Source organism: Rattus rattus, chromosome 8, assembly GCF_011064425.1.
Source record: "Rattus rattus isolate New Zealand chromosome 8, Rrattus_CSIRO_v1, whole genome shotgun sequence".
Lineage (NCBI taxonomy): Eukaryota > Metazoa > Chordata > Mammalia > Rodentia > Muridae > Rattus > Rattus rattus.
The window spans coordinates 83,992,901-84,007,151 of record NC_046161.1 but is presented as its reverse complement, the minus strand read 5'-3'; positions in this window follow the sequence as shown (position 1 = coordinate 84,007,151).

The window sequence follows — 14,251 nt, the reverse complement described above, 5'->3', positions numbered from 1 at the left end:
GGAGAGTCTTTTGAACTCTGACCAGTGAGTCAAAAGGGAGTTTCTCATGACTAGTATTGGTGATTTTATTTGATTTTTGAAAAACAAGTTTACATATATGCATGTGTGTATGCATATATGCACAAAAATATAAGTTTTAAAGGAATGTTGTCCAGGGCCACCCGGCCTGCTTATTCTTCTCTTTGCCTGAGCTAGGTGGTTCCCACTTCATGGGCCCTTGTTTCCAAGTAGCATATGTGGGGGTTACCAACAGCCAAGAATACTGAAGACTTCCTGTTGGCTTGCTCCTGCACTAGAATGAGTTTCACTCTTTTGATAGTTAGAAGCTTCAGGAAATTGAAACTTACTATAGGTTAGAAGTGTTTGGGAAATTGGAACTCATGCCATTGGTTTCTGATGTGATGTATGTTTATCATTACCCTGACTACCAGTTTGTGTTGTGTGATTTTTTTTTGCATATAAGCAAGTGCTTTTTGTGTTATTAAATGAGACTTGATCAGAATACTGTCTTGTCTCCATTTCTCGCACCTCTTGTCACATCCATTCCTACTATCTTCTCTAGGGTCTCTGTTGACATTCCCACAAGCAGGGACAGAATGTTATGATTTTTTTGGATTTTGTTGTTATCCATTGTAATGTCTTCTTTTAATTCTCTAATATAATTTTTGGGTCTTTTTCCTGGTTAATTTGAATAATGGTTTATTTCAGTCTTATTAATATATTTTTAGATTCATTATATTTTATATGTATGAGTGCTTTGAAACATATATGTATGTGCAACACATGCATGCCTAGTGCCTGAGATAAGAAGAGAGTCCCAGATACCCGGAAGACAGTCAAAGGTGGCTGTGAGCTACTATTTGGGTGCTGAGAACCAAACCTGGGTACTCTACAAAGGCAACATGTGCTTGTAACCTGTGAGACAGCTCTACAAACCTTTTATTGCTTATAGAAACTATTCATTAAAAGACTCTTCTTGTTGACTCTTTTTTTTGCTTTTTTTGTTTTGATTTCACTGATTTCTGACCTCATCTTTTTTCCTGTTTACTAGAGTTATATTTTGTTTAGTGGTGTTATTTACAGTGCATTAAGAAGCATCAACAAATTATTTGAGATCTCTCTAAAAATGTAATGTTGGCATTTAGTGCTTGTCTTAGTTACTTTTTTATGGCCATTACAATAACATGATCATAACTAAGGAAACTTAGAAAGAATTTTAGTAGGAGCTTATAGTTTTAGAGGGCAAGTTTATGACCATCATGCTGTAGGAACATGGTGCTAGAGCAGTAGTTAAGGACTTAAGTCTGACCCATAAGTAATAGAAAGAGAGCCGTTAGGAATGCCATTGACTTGTTAAGCCTCAAAACCCATCCCCAGTGATACACCTCCTCCAAGGCCATGCCTCCTAATCCTTCCCAAAGAGTTCCACTAACTTGGGACAAAACATTCCACTATGAGTTTATCCAGGCCATTCCTATTCAAACCACCACATTACTATAAACTTTCCTGCCAGGACTTTCTTCCTCATGTCCCATAGATATTGTGTTTTCTTTCCTATTTAATTCTAGAACATTTTTACTTTTTGATTTCTTCAAAAACCTAATCTTTATTTAAAGAACATCATTAGTCCCACAATTATTTCAATTAAAATATTCTGAGTTGTTGGAAAAATATGGATTTCACATTATCTCTCAGAGATAAAGATTTTTTTAATTTTGAAGGAAATTTTTTCTTTATTCCATGAGATTATTAATACCCATCTAGGAACCTCCTGTTACTGAAAATAATTGCTTCTCACTTAACCCGTAATGGAGACAGAAGCAGGACAAAACCTTGGCACTTCTAATTTCATTTATATCTTTACTCTGGGGTACACTTGCGGAGTTCTGTACACAAATATGCCAAGAATTTATAGACATCCTCTACACTTGTGGATTCTAACCTATTTCTTTCTCCTTCAAGATTTTTAGCACAACGAAAACAGTAGCTCTGGTACTTTGCTTTAGTATCATTTACCTCTGAATTGTAGAAATGTCCCTTAAATGCAGCAGTCCATTGTTCTAAACCAACAGCCAACTTTGATTCTAGGAATGAATTTTTCCTATCTGACAGAATAATTTGAGAAGTACTTGTTTAAGTTATCCATTAAAGGTCTGCTAGAGTTCAACAGTCTAGACAAGAGCCTTTACTAATGGCAGGTTTATTTATTACAGCTCTAATTTTGCTTTTAATCTAACTGAGCCTTAGATACAGGAGCTGTGCTGTAAAATGTATCCATTAGAGACAGACAACCATAGTCACTTATTTCCTGCATCTTATCAGCTGTTATTTTGTGTAATGGTCTGTCTGTTGAAGAGATCCTTTCTTGCACCAACTCTCTGCTGGAGAGGGATGGAAGCTATGTTTATTTGTGGATATAAGAATGAGTATTTAGAATCCTTCTAAGAACCATGCCTGTTTGGAAAGGTGGCAGTAGTTTGTTCTCCTCCAAGATCCAGTTAATCATTAGCCCTGGGGTGTTAGTTAGGTTTTGAGTACCAGGCATGAATTCCTTTATTTAGAGTGGGTCTTGAAACCAATTAGATGGCTATTGGTTAATACCAAGATATGAGTCCCTCATTGCACCTTTAAAGATAGCCCACCAACATCAATGAAACATCAACTCAAGTTTGAAGCCTTTTGTCTCAAGAATAGTTTCTTAGTTCAATGGCCTGAATATTTGTCTGCCAAATACTAAGAAACAAAACTTGATTCATGAAGAAATAATTCTAAGGAAAGAAAGCTCATGAATAGGATTAACCGTTTTATAAAACAGATCTATGAGAGAACTTTCTCCTTAAGTCATATGAGGTTCTAGAAGAAGTCAGAGATTATGAGGGACCCAGGTCTCATCAAATATCAAATCTCAGGCTCCAGGCTGTGAATAGTTTTCTACTCTTATAACCCACCCCAGTATAGACTTGTCATAATGACCTCGATTACCCAGTAGACCTGACATGAGTTAAACATGGAGATATGAGTGAGATCCTAGGCCAAAATGTAGTTATAGTCATTATGATCATCAAAATTTGAAAGGACAACAGTCTCTGAAAGATACATATGAAATGGCTACCTTAGAGGTCAATGAGAGAAGACGGGACCTTCATCTGTCTTATACTCAAGTATTTTCACAATCCTATTAGGAAGAGTCCAGGAAGCAGAGACATAAGCAGCTACAACAATTAACATTCCATTCAGAACCTAGAAGCTCACTAGTTCTATGGATACTTGGACTTACATAGGGATGAACAGTTGATAATTTTTCATGTTCTTAGAATCATTTACTTTCAAATAATTGAACATTTTGTCATATCTCCATAAGGTTCGCGATTGCTATGGGCATTACTGGTGTGTGTGTGTGTGTGTGTGTGTGTGTGTGTGTGTGTGTGTGTGTGTGTGACAGTCACCACAAAAATAATATTCATAGCCCATGACGTGATTTGAGAGGACTGAGCAGGGCAGAGTCAGGCTGACTCTGTGAAGGCTGCAAACTGGCGGGTTGGAAGATTAGGCCTAAAGGGCATGCCTTTGCTGTCTTCTGCTTTGGCTGTTATATATGGGGAGTTATTATTGAAAAGTATCCTTCTCAATCACGTATGATAAAGACAGAGCTGAGTGTAAACAGGACAGGACATTATGGAAAGCAGAGAGTAAGTTGTAGAAATGGATGGAAAACTCACATCTTTTTTTAAAAAAAAGGAAAAATAATCTAATGTAAGAAAGATGGAATAACGTTGCAACATAGGGATTGGAGCATCCCAGAAAACAGTGTTGAGATAATGGAGTGAGATTCTCCGTATAGAGAATTCTCCTTTGCCAACCTCACCTACAGACATTGTGATACTCATGGGTTGTCATCTACTCTGGACCAGAAAAAAGGGGTCAGAATACCTATGCAGTGAACGAAGCATGAAGGATAACCTCCATATTCCCCACAAGGACAGTGATGTACTTGTGGGGCATTTCACGTGGGTGGAGCAGAATTCCCATAGCATGCAGACTCAGGTGAAAACAAAGCAATTGGCATTAATAGAAAGAAGAGAGGCCACAGTGAGCTCTCATTGTGAAAGATGAGCTCAACCTGTCCCAAAGGATTCACGTCCCTCAGGTATGACTTGTCCTTAGAGAAGAAAAGGCTGACTACATATGTCATATTAGCAGTCTTATAAACCTCCTAACCAGATCAACATATTGAACTCTTCTTCTGTGATCATGAATGCATCAAATTAACACTGTAGAGCTGTACTCTCTTTGTTCCCAATAACATGGACTACGGGTTGCAAATAACTGACAGAAATAAATAATTAAAACGAATATGGATGCACTGTGCCACTCCAAAGTATATCTCTGGACATTTGCCTCTTCACTTAGAATTTTCCTTAATTTCCTTTTATGAGAGTAAGTGAAAATAGGACACATTTTCTAGTTTTAAAGAATCATGAAGTCACACAAAAATAAAAAAGTCTAGAATTATTTAGAAGAAATAGCATACAATGAAGTTTAATATGACGTCTTTTAGTAATAGTGAACCCTCAATTTTATCATCTATGAATCAAAGTTCCATTCTAGTTGCAATGTTATATGGTAGTATATTTTTCTCAGGTTAAGAATTTTGGATTCTGAATAAAGAATTTATGTTTAAATAAATACAGATCAAACCGAATTCAAAAGTATTAGTTCACAATTTAAGACAAAATTTCACCACAAAAAATAGACAAACTAAAGTTAGAGAATAAAACAGAATAAAATTATACAAAATATTAATTATTCTTATATTTTATACAACATACCAAAAACTGAAACTGAGAAATTTCTACCTATAATAGTGAGAGTGCTGAAAACCCGTAGGAGAGAAGAGTGCTGTATATTCACAGGGGAGGCAAATACTTCTTGAACAAAGAACATTCTAGATTAGGTGTATCCATTCGAGACTGAACAGATCATTATTCTTCTAAGGATTTAATCTCTGAAGGAACATACTACCTGTGCAAACAGAGAAAATTTGTGAGGTAATATTTTCTTTTATTGTTATCATTCTTATTAGTTCTTTCTGAGTTTCATACAGTGTGTTTAGATCATATCCATCCCCTCCTTCTGCAATTATGCACAGATTCAATCCCTTTTGTCCTATCCACCCAACTTTGTGGGGTTTTGTTTGCTTGTTTGTTTGTATTAATCAATCAATCAATTTATTTATTTGTTCTATAACAGAAAGTCTTTTAACCAAATATTCTTGGATGTGTTGTTTTCCACGAGAGCAAGGTTGACTTACCAGGGTCTACACTCTCAGAAACAGCCACCTTTTTCTCCCCAGGAGATAGTCATTTCCAATAGCTCCATGGCTATGAGGTAGAATTGATCTTTTCTACTCTTCTCTCCATGGTAGGATTTGGCCTGGTTTGTGCTTACACTGATCTTGCGTGTACTGTCACAACTGCTGTGAGTTAATGTCTGCAATTTCCCTGCTGTGTCTTGAAGACGTTGTTCCCTTGTAGTTGGACATGATTCTAGCTCTTCACCCTTTCCATCTGTCTTCTACTTGGGATCTAAAAACTTTTGCTCCTCTGCCAATATTACTGAGATTCAAAATTATGGCTTAATATACTTTAAATTCTCCTTAAAAGGAGGCTACTCTTTGAAAGTACTCTCAAATAATCTTTCCAAATACACAAAACAAACATCTGGAATGGTGAAAACATTTGCTTATTTGTTGATTTAAAGTTTTTATTTTAAAGGGATGAGGTGAGGAAGGTAGGCATCCTTGTGGTATCAAGGAAGAAGTTCTAAGGAATGAACAGTGGCCATATAAAGATTAGTAGAAGAAAGGATCAACAAGTAGTTTGAACAAATTAAAAATCCTACATATACAAAATAAGTCATGAAAATTTATATTAAATGCGATATGAATGTTAAACATCCTAGTTATTAAAGTTTGAATATTAAATGTTCACCCAAAATGCTCATGTTTTGAAGAATCTTTTTCTTAGATGATTAATCTATTCATTGAGAAATAATTGAATGATGAGAACTTTATCATTGTTGGATTCATAATTTGATGGCAGACAAGGTAGGAGGTTGGTCAGGGTTGGAAGAAGTAAGTCATTGGGGAAACCCCTACAACAGTCAACTTTCCCTTGCTCCTCTCTGCTTTCTGGTTATCAGGAAGTGAGCAATTTTCTCCCTCATGTGTATCTACTGTTAGGGTTGCTATGAATACCTTTAAGTTTAACCTCAATTAAACAATTGTTTGTGGGATGTCCATCAGGAAGATAGATTGGCAGGATTCAGCAGAGAGTCGGTTACTTATCATTCAGAGGTACTTATTCAAAGGATGAATTAGGTGTAGTGAAGTTAAATATGTGAAATAACAGTTTTAAGGTATAACGTACAGAAGAGTTTAAAGTTGGATGTAAGATTTTTGTCTACCTGTGACATTGAAAGTCAGAGGAAGGATAGATAAGGTTAGCCTTGAGATTTGGAAGAATAGGTTTAGCCCAGAGAAAAGCTCTTTACTCTTAAACTGGAAGAAATAACGACACTTACGAAATTGTCCTAAGATCTTCAATTTTGTTTATAAGTCATCTGTTTACAGGAAGTATTTCTTGGGCATGACAGCATCCCTGTACAAGGAGCAAAAGAATTCTTAAGGGTCAGTTTATGATTAGATATCTGACAGTGGTATGGATATCTGACAACATGGCTAATACTGGATATTCAGGGGCCATGAGTCACCTAATGAGTGCTTAATGAGGCTTACAACTTCTAAATAGTAGTTTGTGGCAGCACAGTGAAGAAACAGCAAAGAGCTTACATCTTGATCTACAAGTAGGAAGCAAAGTGGAGGAGATAGAGAGAGAGAGAGAGGAGAGAGAGAGAGAGAGAGAGAGAGAGAGAGAGAGAGAGAGAGAGAGAGAGAGAGAATGAGAATGAATGAATGAATCATTGGGAATAACACAGTTCTTTAGAAACTTCAAAGCCACCATCACCACCACCTCAGTGACACAGCTTTTGCAGCTAGTCCATACTCCTAATCCTTCTCTAATAATTTTAACCTCCTAGAACCAAGTATCCACATATAGTGAGTCTACAGGATGTATTCTCACTTGAACTACCACAGGGGCTATCCTGACGATCTGGAGACCTAACAGTAAAGGGTGATGTAATCTGTTAAATGACAATTCATGGAGAGGAAAAAAAATACTACTTTTGTGTGAATATGGCTTTAAGGTCAGAGGTGTGTGATTTGGGCTTTTGCCAGCCCATGGGTGAAGGTCTATGTGTGCCTACCTGCTACCTGTGTGCTGGCCTGCATATGTAGGTGTGTCCACTGGTGCGTGCCTGTGTGCCTGCCATTGTCTACTTGTCTAGTGGTTTGTGTGTTGGTGAATGAAGCATACCTTGCCTTCTTCCACTCCCTTCAACCTCTCAGACTCCCGAGACCCTATACTGTTCTTGGCATTGGAGAGCATGGACCTTACACCTTGGCTGGTAGATAGAAGTGATAACCTGTTAGGCAGTTTGCAGGGGAGGGGGCTTGCCTTAGTTTGGGACATACCAGCATCAGCTGTCGGTGGCTCCTGCCTTCCTGACCTGGAGAATGATACTCCTGCAGCACTGGGCGTTTAACTCACCTGGCTGCCCATGTGGTAGCAGAGCCAGGAGCCCTAATTAGCAGGTTCAGGACATCAGCCAAAAAAAATAAAAAAAAAAAATTTAACAATGCTTATAAGCTGAAAAAAGCCCAAAATGGTAAAAAAAAAAAAAAAAAAGTTACAGCCATGTATAGCATGATAATCGTTTTTGCTGTATTATTCTGTTGGCCTCATGCTTACTTTTGTTGGCTCTCTCCATAGGAGGACTTTTTCTGTGGAAATTCCATTGTCTTTCCAAAGAAATCAACATGTACAGTGGCCTGAATAACTGTGATAAAGAATCAAACAGGACTTGGAACAAGTTGTTTTGAGAGACCAGACCAACTCTATCATGGGTTCAAGCTCCATCTTAGAGATTTGGACCTAAGGTTAAACTCATTAAACACCAGGCTTGTACCTAGCATTGGTCTCCAGGTCATTTCCTAACAAACATTGATCAGGAAGAAAGCAGAAGTTACAGTTGTACCTAAAGATATTTATTTATGAAAGTTTATGATTTGGCTCCCAGCACCAGCCAATCACTTTAAAGGGCAACAAATTCCATAATAGCTCCCAGCTAGATGTGTGCCAAACTGGAAACACTCTTGCTTGTTTGCTTGCCTCCGTAAATGCTTTCCTGAAACTGGGCTCCCGGCTTCACCCTCCTGTTCTCTCTGCATCAGTGACAATGACGTGGCCCAAGCCCAAGCTTGAATAAAGACCCTAGAGTGATTGCCTCAGAATCTGCTCCCTTGGTTTCCTTTTGGGCCTCTCAAAATGGCCACCACAGCTTTTGAATTCAGGTCCCAGGGCGTAAACTGTCAATAGGAGTCATGGCTGGAGCATTGCCTGAGACCTTAGTTCATGAAGTCTCCCAGAGAAAATGTTTTGCTATTGTTTGTACTTTTAAATGCTCTGCTTATCTGCTTCTCATCTACCCAAAGCACAGTTAGCCTCAGAATAGTGTGCAGAATAGGTACACTGCTAAGAATAAAGGAAATTTGAGGTCTTGTCATTGCAGGCCAGTTTACAGATGTCACCAGGAAATAAACTTCCACCATTCTCAGTAAGGGAAGGAACTGTAACAGAACAGTGCAGTTTGTGAGGCTTGTAGTCACGAACACCAGTGAGCTGTAACAGGAATGAAAACTTAAGCTCTTGAGCCAGCAATCTGGGAAGATAGATTAACAGACCTCAGGCCCTTTCTTCCTTCCTTTCTTCCTCCCCTGGTAGCACGCTTTAGGATGAACTGGAACACAGAGAGCCAATCATTTATTCTCGTTCCGGGTGAGATTAGCTTTGTTGCCGAGATCCATGAGATCCGTGGTGCTGCCTCTTCTGCTGAACTCTCTCCCTCAGGGTGGTTTCTCTGGGAGCAGGGTTCACACCCTTTGCCAATGCTGCGGAGCCTCACATCACTACCAAGATCATGTAGGGTAAAGGTTAACTCAGAGCAAACGTCATCAGTTGTGTAACTGTACTGAGATGTTTACAGTGTATATGTGCATATATATATATAATTAACATTAATAATCTTCATCAATTAAACCTTATTTTAATTTATCTGTGTATAAAACTGATAACCTATATTAATACTACAAGTACTGGACTCATAAATTGTTTTAATACATAACGTTTTAGGTTCTACTTGCAGTAAATAAGGGTTGTAACATAGAATTTCCTTACACGTCATACAGAGCAGCCCTTCTCTAAGTCTACAAAGCACAGACACATCACTTTCCCAATTTCATCTACACATTACTTTTCTCTTCGCTTAACACTGCATGTAAGATTAAGAATGGCATAGGTAAGTTATCTTAATAATAAAACTGATGACTCTAAGTAGCTAATTTGGTACACGCCTAAAAACAAGCTCTTCCACGCAGGATATTGAATGACCGCTGTTTGGTTCCTCCCTTTTGCCTGCTGTACACACCATAGGGTGGGAAACTGACATGGAATAAAATCTCATAGAAAATACTCAGCACTTATTTATAGATCTATACGTCAAAACAAAAGCAACTAAACAAACAAACAAACAAAAAAACCCAGAGTGAACCTAGAAAAATACTAACCTCCATACCACCATGGACATACTTATGAGCATTCAGATATTGCCAGAAGCAGTATTACAGATCAATGACAAAAATGAACTTCTATTAAGGTTGAGAAAATCAGCCATCATATAAAATAAAATCAATGTCTACTCACATCATATGAAAAGCAAACTCAGGACCTACATAAAGAAACCTTTAAAGCAAAAGCAGAAAACAAACTGCAAAACATTCAGTAAAAATTTAGTAATTAGGATGATATTTCTGTACTAAAGGCCCACCACAAGTCACATAAGATAATATTCATAGCTAACAAAACAATTGCAGTATGTATAACTTATGAACAGTCTGATAATCAGGAAAAAAATTCAACAAATCAGCAAGGATAAAGCAAACTAACAGAAAAAAATTACTTAATACGTAAAAAGATTGCTAACATAGAAGTATCTGAATGTCTACATAGACATTCAAGTTCATAACCTCAAATATCCAAAATAAGAAGTGAAAGCATGCTATGCGTCACTGGAAATGTCAGAAAAGTTAATGGAAGTGAAATTTCCATTAACATGTCAGGTGGCACAAAACTTGACACCAAAGTATCGGAAAGCCGTGGGCTATTAAGGGGCAGGGGTGAATTCTTAAAATGTTGCCTGCACTTCCTCTTCTCATGGAAAACTTCCTTAGCTTAAATTATCTCTAATAAAAAAATTTCTGATTCAATAATGAACTTCTCCCATGACTGAATACCTGTTAATGCCTCCTGGGAAACAGCCTGTATCCGTCCCACAAGTCATGTCCAGGGTTGCAAACACTGGCCAGATGGAGGATCTTTTCATGGGACTATTCATTAGCAATCTCGCCTCACAAGTCAATTAGCTGTTATGTTTTATCTGTTATGTAAGTCCTAATGAAAGGACACCACAAACGTGTTCGTATAAATTAAGCAGATCTGTTTTCTTCACAAATAACAAAACTGATCACCAAAGCAAATGAGAATGGAAAATAGCAGAAATTACTTAAAATAGAAATAGACAGATATGCTTTGTTTGGGTTTTTGTTTGCTCTTGTTTTGGAGGGGTATCTGTGTCCCACAAGATAAATATTTTTAATCTAGGACCCAATGCCATTTTTAAGAGAGGCCAATTACTGTGCCGTGGAGCCCAGTCCTAAGGGATACATCTCGAAAACATTCAAGGATTATTGCAGAAGTAGGGGTGGAAAGATGGTAAGAACCAGTGGGCCAGAGACTTTGCTGTTATCGTGTCATCTAGTAACGTGTGAAACTCATAATTCTCAGCAATATGGCTGCCGAATGTGGGCTGAACAGGGATGGCAGCAATGGGCATGTCAGTGTGGGCAAGAAAAATCCCATGGAGGCCTCAACGTTATGTTAGAAGTTCAGGCAACCGAGGAAAGCGAGAGGTGGTCTTCCCCAGGGAAGAGCACATGAATTGGTTGTCTAGTGACAAATAGTCACCATATATATATATATATGGATACCTATATGTAAACAATAATAGCTAAGGAAAGAAGTCATGAATTTGAAGAAGAGCAGGGAGGGGTATATGGGAAGGTTTAGAGGGAAGAAAGGAAAAAAGGGAAATGGCAGAGTTATAAGCTCAAAAATAGGAAAAGAAGTGGTCCGTGTGTATATGTGTGTGTGTGTGTGTGTGTGTGTGTGTGTGTGTGACAGAGAGAGAGAGAGAGAGACAGAGGCAGAGAGACAGAGAGAGACAGAGAGACAGAGAAAGAGAGAGACAGAGAAAAAGAGACAGAGACAGAGACAGAGAGAGGACATTTAGAAAGTAACTGTCTTGAAGGTTCTGCCATAAAGAATGGGAGTTAGTGATACCCTATTCTGCCATGTGAGATACAGTATTTCTGTTATTAGTTTTTCTGTCATGTGAATACATATCACCTAGATTCCTCTAGGAAGACAACAGGGGGCTCTCACAGAAGGAGCTTTCATCTGTAGGTTGTGGCCGCAGCATCACTACTGGACCAGAAACAAATGTTGGTATCCTAGCAACTTAGGAGAGAAAGAGGTTTTTCTGTTTCTTTGTTTTTGCTTTTTTGTTTGTTTGTTTGTTTGTTTGTTTTTTCAGCTCATGCTTCCAAGATACAGACCATCCTTATGGTGAAGTCCCAGCGGCAGGAGTTTAAAGCTGCTGGTCACATCCACAGTCAGGATCAGAAAAAAAAGTAAATGCGTGCAAGCTTACCTGATTGCTTGCTTGTGCTCAAGTCTAATTTCTTACTCACACAGTTCACCAGCCCCTACCCAGAGTGGGCTAGGTCTTCCCATAACGTAAGACAATTCTTCTATAAAACAAAACAAAAAATGAAAAAAATGTGTGTGTGTGTGTGTGTGTGTGTGTGTGTGTGTGTGTGTGTGTGTGTGCGCGCGCGCGTATCTGTTTCCTCTGAGAGAAAGAACATAAAGTTGGGTGTGTATGATGGTGAGGAGGATCTGGGAGGAAATGAAGAAGGGGAAAGAATATGACCAAAATATGTTGTACAGAATAAAAACATGGCATTAATAACAATAAAATCCAATGCCCTTCACAGACATATGGACAGACCAGTGAAATGTAGAAATCTTTATTGAGAATCTCAATTCCAGGTGGTTCTAGGTTCAGTCAAGTCAACAATAAAATCTGCCTCTCACAATCGCACTGGAAACAGTGGCACTGCTGTAATCAATGCTTAAAAACCATAGGGTCACTTTGCAATGGTGGGTAAATTAAGCCTGCACAGAGATCTGGTAAGGATTAAGAGAAGAGAAACACTGTATTTTGGATTTCTCTTAATGGATATAATCACTATGATGTTAGAAAATTGAACAGTAAAGGAAAAGTATATGAAGGACACAATAGCTTAAACAAAAGTGAGGAACTAGGCATTGGCACCGAGATTAAAGTACGACTTCTCACAAACTAACAAACATTGACTGAAATGTGTTTTCGCCTGATGACTTCATAAAGGGCAGACCCATAGAGAAAACACTAAACTATTTAATAGAAGAAAAACATCTCAGCAAAGCAATGACGGGGTAGCATGGCTTTTGCTGATGGATTATAACAAAAGGATGTACATAGAGAAAAACATTAAAGGTAGGCGGTATAATCAAAAGGCATGCATACTGTGAAGGGCTGGACGTTTATAAGCTTGTAAACAAATCTAACACATGTGGCTGGAGAAAACACAGAGAGTGTGGCATAGAGAGTGTGTAGTATGTGCTGATGAAGCCACATGCTATTTGTCAGCCAATAGAAGTCTCAGTTCATAGACTTCCAATGCTCCCATGTCCATTAGAGACTTAGTGTGCCTTGAGAGCAGAACATTGTCAAGAGAGGGGCCTGAGGGGCCTATGGAAACTTGGGGTTACACACCCAGTGCTGCTGCAGGTCTTGGCTCCTATATTCTGGTGCACTGCTCTTTGAATGTCTGACATGTGGCTCAAATGGGGCTGCATGTCCAGAGATGCCACTCCATAGAGGGCTATGAGGGATGTTCATGTGGTACTGATTCTGCTGTTGTGTCTACTGGACAACTATGGAGTTATGGCTACCTTCATCTGGACTCCAAATGAAACATGGGCAGACTAGAGCAATGGCCTGTGGAGCCATGATGTAGACCCTTGTAGCAAGCTCTCACTGGAATATTGTCCCTTGAAGCTATAATGAGGAAACAAGATCCCAAGAGGTAGAATGCTCCCAGAAGCCCAGAAGTACAGAGCTTGCAAGTCCAACTGGAAGGGATGATGAGTATAAGATGTAATTGAAAATCATATAAAAACTGCAGCCTGAGATGTTACCAGTAAATCCGTGGGAAATGCTTTCCTGGAGCCTTGAAGATGCAGTCTCTTCCAATGGTGTATGGAAGGCAGAACAGATAAAATGTTTATTATCAAGTCTTAAAGTTCTATGTCGGGACTTACTGAGAACCATGTTAGCTCATAAGTTTTATTTTCTTTCTTTAGAAGTATAGAACTTGTTTGACCTCTTGCGTTCCCATCTAAGAATTTGCCCGTGGAAGAGTCACATCTAAAGTATTACCGTCATCTGCTGTAGATGACACTTAGATGGGAGACGCGAAAAGACTTTAAAGTTGGTGTTGAGGAATGGTCTGAGAATTTAATAATTGTAAAGATGCAATGTACACTTTACATGTGGGTTTTTGGGTGGAGTGGCAACCTGTTGTAGATTACGTACATCCTGAATAAATTTATGTGTTGAAGTTTAAAGGATGAAGAGGAGGACTGTTTAGGGCATGGTTAAGGGCTGAGGGCACCACTACTGTGAATGGGATTAGACGTCTCTATAACAGCATTCCAGGGACTAGTCAGGCCACTTTTGCCCTACTGTGATATTCAGCATGGAGTAATATACCAATAAGGTGATGATAGGACCACCAAGATGGGAGTTTCAGCACATCAAATGAGCTGTGACCATCACAGTGGACTTCATTCTTCCAAATTGTGATAAATAGATACCTGGAATTCATAAATTACATAGTCTAGTATAT